We start from the raw sequence: 6563 nt of genomic DNA, 5'->3' as shown, positions 1-6563 counted from the left end.
ATGGGCCGTCCGGACGGACAACTGTGCGACAAGATTTTCCAAAAATTTTGCAGGGAAATCTTTCCTGTTTAAGAGCCTCGTCCGGACGGGATGGCACATCGTCCGGACGGTCACACCTCCACTGCAAGTAATTTCCTTATAAGGCTTCGCGCGTCCGGGCCATGGGGGATGAGTGTCTGGACGGCTACTCTTCAACACGCAATTTCCATATCTGCAATGCTCGCGTCCGGATCATGAGGAGCAGTCGTCCGGACGGTTGAAGTCGAATCGTTAATTTCCTTCTTTAATGAACGCGCGTCCGGACCATAGCTGTCAGACGTCCGGACGGTTATATTTGAATTGCAATTCTTGCCTTAAGGAGACACTCGTCTGGACGAGATACCACATCGTCCGGACGATTGATTGATATTCCCTTTCTTGGAACTTGGAAAGAAATCAGAAACTGATCGAGTACTAAGAGGCGTCCGGACGTGCTGCTGAAACGTACGGACGGATGCAAGCTAGATAGAACCTTCTTGATACAGTATAGTGTCCGGACGGAATGAGCACGTCGTCCGGACGGATGATGCTAATCTGTCTTGGCGGTCCGGCGGTAGAACACGTCATTCGGACGGATGGAACAGTCTACAGATGGACGTCCGGACGGGATGGCTCAATCGTCCGGACGGCTGACAGGGAACTTGAATTCTTCTGACTTGCAGACTCTGAATAGTGGAATCTCTGTTTACAGCATCTTTACACTTAAGTGATTTTGTCCAAACACAGAATGAGGCCAAAATACTAACACTATATCTTTAGATTTGGGCTTCACACAATTATTTAAGCAAGAATTTTCAGAATTATCTAAACAAGCAGTATCTACTATCACAGGCTTAATAACAATAGAATCTAATTCAGAATCAGAAGCATGTGAAGTAGAAGCACTCAAATTATCAACAACTAAGTCAGGCTTGTTAGAAATATCTGTATAAATACAAAGCATGCTTTTTGTTAATATTTTGGCCTCATTTTGGGTTTGGACAAAATCACTTAAGTGTAAAGATGCTGTAAACAAGGATTCCACTATTCAGAATCTGCAAGTCAGAAGAATCCAAGTTCCCTGTCAACCATCCGGACGATCGAGCCATCCCGTCCGGACGCCCATCTGTCCACTGTTCCATCCGTCCAAACGACATGTCATCCCGTCCGGACGCTAGACAGACTAGCATCATCCGTCCGGACTAAGTGTTCATTCCGTCTGGACCCCATACTGTATCGAGAAGTTTCTGTGCCAGCTTGCATCCGTCCGGACGTTTCAGCTTCACGTCCAGACGCCTCCCAGTTCCAAGAAAGGGAAGATCAATCAATCGTTCGGACGATGTGGTATCCCGTCCGGACGCGCGTCTCCTTAAGGCAAGAATCGCAATTCAAAAATGACCGTTCGGACGTCTGACAGCTATGGTCAGGACGCGCGTGCATCAAAGAAGGAAATTGTTGATTCGACTTCAACCGTCCGGACGACTGCCTATCATGGTCCGGACGCGCGCATTGCCGATATGGAAATTGCGTGTTGAAGAATAGCCGTTCGGACGCTCATCCCCCATGGTCCGGACGCTCAAGAGCCTTATAAGGAAATTACTTGTAGCGGACGTGCGACCGTCCGGACGATGTGCCATTCTGTCCGGACGATGCCCTTAAACAGGAAAGATTTCCCCGCGAATTTTTTGGAAAATCTTGTCGCACAATTGTCCGTCTGGACGGCCCATGTCCACCGTCCGGACGGTGCCCAGGTATATTTTTCCTGACGCTCATTTGAGCCCCCAGCCTATAAATAGAGGCCCCTGGGCACTGAGAACTGCAAGAATTGGGTATTGAATTCCACAACTGCTCAGAGACGTGATATTTTCTCTGAAGCCCTTTTCAAGTGTGCTGTGCTATAAACCGAAGTCTATCTTAGAGGTCGGCTCTAAGGTAAGGAGTTCCATTGAAGACCCCTTCAGGTAGGAGAACCTGGTTGGGAAGCGTTCGTGTTGGGTTACACGTCAGAGATTAAGGTACGACCACTGCATCGGTACATGTGAGTGTTACTGTCTTGTATCTAGCTATGTCTTCTGAATAGTGGAATTCCTGGGTTTGGCTGCCCCGGAGTGGTTTTTCTCTTAACTGAGTTTCCACTTCGTCAACAAAAATCTGTGTGTCATTTACTTTCCGCTATGCTTTAATTTTTGTTGACACCTATGCACACACTTTATTTTCAAAAGTCAATTTTCGTTTTTCAATTGGTATCAGAGCTTGGTACACTCTGAGAAGATTAATTTCTTGAGTGTTATTATATTTGACTTCTATATTTTGATATGTATCAAACTCTTAATTCTGTTCCTACCTTCGATGGTACGAACTATGGCTATTGGAAAGCTCGGATGCGATTCTTTTTAAAATCTATTGACTGTTGGAGTATTGTTGACTCTGGTTGGACTAAACTAGAGGATGCAACTCCTGAAACAGTCCCTCTAAAAAACGCCCGACTTTCCAATGATAAAGCCCTCCATGCTCTATGCCAAGCACTTTCTCCCTCTAAATTCACCAAAATTTCAAACTGCGAATCAGCCAAAGAAGCATGGCAAATCTTGGAAACAACATATGAAGGCACAAAATTAGTTAAATCTGCCAAACTTCAAATGTTGACTTCAAGATTTGAAGAAATTAAGATGTTGGAAGAAGAGACTTTTGGAGAGTTTTACTCCAAGATAAGTGACCTTAGAAACTCCATAGTGAGTCTTGGGAAATCTATCTCGGATGTAAAACTCATCCGAAAAATTCTAAGATCTTTGCCCGAGCGTTTCAGGAACAAGGTAACGACGATCGAGGAAAGCAAGGATCTTGAAGAGATGAAGATTGAAGAGCTAGTTGGATCTCTTCAAACATATGAGCTGTCTCTGCCCCCGGTCAAGAAGTTGAAGACCATTGCCTTAAAGGCTTCCAAGAAGAAGGTAGAAACCTCCTCTGAAGATGACTCTGAGGATGAAGACAAAGCTGTGGTTATGTTAGCCAAAAATTTCAGAAGACTGATGAAAGATGATTGGTTCAAGAAGAAGTTTTTTGATAAAATGAAGAAACCTCTTAGAGAGGCTGAACCAGAGGAAGAGGAGAAGAGAGATCCAAGAGGACCCCGATGTTTTGAATGCTCAGGCTTTGGGCATATCCGGGCGGATTGTGGGAATCTCAAAAAGGGCAAGTGGAAGGCATACAATGTGACTCTCAGTGATGAGTTAGAAGAAGAAGCTCCAGAGTCTGAAAAATTTCTGGCCTTTGTAGCCCCACATGTTGAAGAAGAAGGCTCATATTACTCGGAGCATAGTGAAAATGAGGAAGAGCTCAAAGAGGCCTACAAGACACTCTACAAAGAGTTTGAGAAGCTGAGGGAAGGCCGAAAGCAGCACCTGGATGATCTGAACAGTTTGCAGACCGAGAAGAGTTCATTGTTGCTCAAAGTACAATAGCTCGAGGAAAAGCTACTAGAGACACAGCTCCAGCTAGAGAGAGTCACTGATGAGAAGTTGACTCGCATGCTGTCCATCCAGAAGAGCCCTAATGACAAGACTGGTCTCGGGTATGTAGCCTCCTCTTCTGATATTCCTTCTTCCTCAAAGACTGTATTTGTGAAGCCTACAGTCCCAGAGCTTCCTCCCACTGTTGAAGATAAACAAAAGGAAAAGGTTAATGATGATGTTCCAGGCACTCAGCAGCCTCATTCCATCAGAAGACCTCCTATTTGCCATCACTGCAGTCTTAGTGGGCATGTTCGGCCTCAGTGCTCCCTCTTGAAAGCTCAAAAGGCCAAAGCCAAGAAAGAAGCGCCCAGACAAGCTCATTATGGCGCTAGACCTGCGGCTCAGCATCAGACTCCGTGGCATCAGGCATCCTATCAAGTACCATGGGGACAAGCATCAAGGCATCAGTATCAAGCCCCTTGGTCTCATGCTCCTCAGCATCTGCGGCCTCAGCAGCGGTTTGTACCAGCCAATTACTGTGGCACTTACAAGAGCAAACCCAAGCATTTGAGAAGGCCTCAAGAGCAATACTTCGGTGAGCCTCCTGTCTGGATGCAAAACATGATGGAGTTGATGATGCAGTCTTGTCAGCAACCACCCACTGGAAGGCAGACTTGGGCTAAGAAGGGTAGTTACCCCAGGAAGGGGAACCAACGCACCTAGCAGGTTCGGGTGTTCATGCCTAGGATTTGGTTCCTAATCCTAAGGCATCAGGTTTGATTGGTTGCACCTTTTATGTCATATTTATGTGCTTGTTATGCAATCTAGGAACTAGTTTGTTGTGCCCCCTGTTTCTCTTGAGAGAACTTTGCAGGTGTCTATTGGGGAAGACAGAAAAAGCAGGTCGAGCGACTGTTTTTCTGTACTGGCATCTTTGAGCATTTACAGGTGTGATCATCATTAAGAGACCCTGGCAACCCAAAAAATGTGTGCCATATCCAAAAATCGTATGACACCACGACTTTCAAAATAATTGTTGGTTCATGAATATGACCAAAAAGCATACCTGCCCATTCTCTTGGACAATTCTTCCATTTCCAATGTATGCAATCAATGCTCCCCAACATCCCTGAAAATTTACGTCTTGCGTTCACCTCTAACAGTCTAGCAATGTCATTGTTGTCTGGTAACCTCACTGATTTAACAAAATATTTCAAACACTGTGTTGCAGTGCTTTCTGCAATCCTCAAATATTCATCCATAAAATCACCTGATACTCCATAAGCAAGCAACCGAAGTGCGGCAGTCATCTTTTAAAGGGAAGAATGTTCGAACTTTTTAGCAGCATCTCTTCTTTGGATGAAATATGGTTCATGAGCTTCTATCACAATTTGAATACGATTAAATAGAGAATGTTGCATTCGAAACCTCCTCCGAAATGTTTTAAGAGGATAGACTGGTGATTCTGCAAAATAGTATAAGAAAAGGTGTTGGTGCCCTTCCAAAGAATTACGCTGGATGAACCTACAGCGATGAACAAAACCAAGGCACGATGTTGAGCCTCTTTCATCACGCAACCGCTCTTCAACAGAAAAACCTAAAATGATATCCAACTCATCATCGGAGGATGAAGAGTCAAATTGTAAAAGAAGGATCCATAAAGAGTGTAGAAAAAGAAACGCATAGAGAGTTGTGAAAAAGAAGCTTGTGTTTGCTCTCTTGTTTTTTTTCTGTGTGTCTCTCAAGGATGATTTATGTGATTTTTAGCTACTGGCTAGTTGGGTTTTTGGGTTGATTAATCCTTGGAAACTACAATTTGGAATGACTCACCATGTGATGACATTTTGGAGAACAGCCGAGACATTTTGGTGTTATATTAATACTGTAGGGTAGTTGATGTCTTGGTGATGCTTCTAGATTTAAACACACGTGAAGTTTTAAGGATCTACACTACCAAAAAAAAAGGGCCACGTTTAGTATTCCAACCCTTCTTGTCCGGTTTGAATGTCTCTTGGTTGGTAATTAGTTCCATCTTTTCCAAGTTAAGTTGTTACCTCATAGAGTCAGTCATATTCTTATACGTTCAGTGTAACAGTCATACGTGCAGCCCTTGAGAGGATCAGTATCGCCGGAGCATTTGCTTCCAGACTCGGTCAGGTAGTTTTTTTTTTTTTTTTTTTTTTTTTTCAGATGACTCAGTCAAGGGAGTTGAATTGCTTTTTGACATTCTCACCTACAAGCTGCCCCCTATCCCTAATTTCTTTTACAAACATTGTTTGGAGGTATGCTTTGATAGTAAAAAGAGTTAAATTTAATTATTTAGTCAAAATTTTAACGTTTTTCTTCTCATGTGGGCTCAAACAGAAGCCCAACACATAAAATATTTAATTATAATGAGTGTTAAAAATATGATCGTTAGAAGAATGACTGTTTAAAAATTAGTGTTAGAAAATGACAGATTTAAGAAAAGGAATTCTGAAAAATATGACTGAAGGGAAGAATGGTTGGTCGAGAAAAAATGACCGTTGAAAAATTTGCATTAGAAAAATGACCTTTTTTTTTTGTTTCAACAAAAATAATGACCGTTTTAACAAAACAACTGTTGACATATATGGCAGTTTGAAAAAAAAAAATCAAAATATATGAAAATTAAAAAAGTAATAAAAATAAATAATGTAGAGTTAAAAATAAATAATCAAATGTATGATGCCTTTTAAAACCCATTATTAACTAAGCTAGATAAAGTAAATTTTAATTAGTTATTCTAGATTGCGATATGCATAAGGCATTGGAAGTGCTCTTAAACCTTACCTTTCTCTTTTGAACGAATGCTAAATGAGCCTTGCAAATGATTTCTCTTTGTTGTTTCGAAGAGAAAATTGTATGAACACGTAACTAGGATTTAGGAGAATCTTTTTGGATGATTGGTTAAAGAAAAACTATGTTTTAAAGCAATATAAAAGTGACGTATTTTTTTTTGGAAGGGCCGACATTTAAAAAGTGTTTTTGTATTTTTAAAGAGTGTTCTGTGTTTTGAATTATTTAATAATGATTTTGAGAAGTAAATTGTTTCTAAAAAAAATGTTATCAAAG

Source organism: Alnus glutinosa, chromosome 1 (assembly GCF_958979055.1).
Source record: "Alnus glutinosa chromosome 1, dhAlnGlut1.1, whole genome shotgun sequence".
In the NCBI taxonomy this organism is placed as follows: domain Eukaryota; kingdom Viridiplantae; phylum Streptophyta; class Magnoliopsida; order Fagales; family Betulaceae; genus Alnus; species Alnus glutinosa.
The sequence above is the reverse complement of the archived record's forward strand: the minus strand, read 5'-3'. Positions refer to the sequence as shown.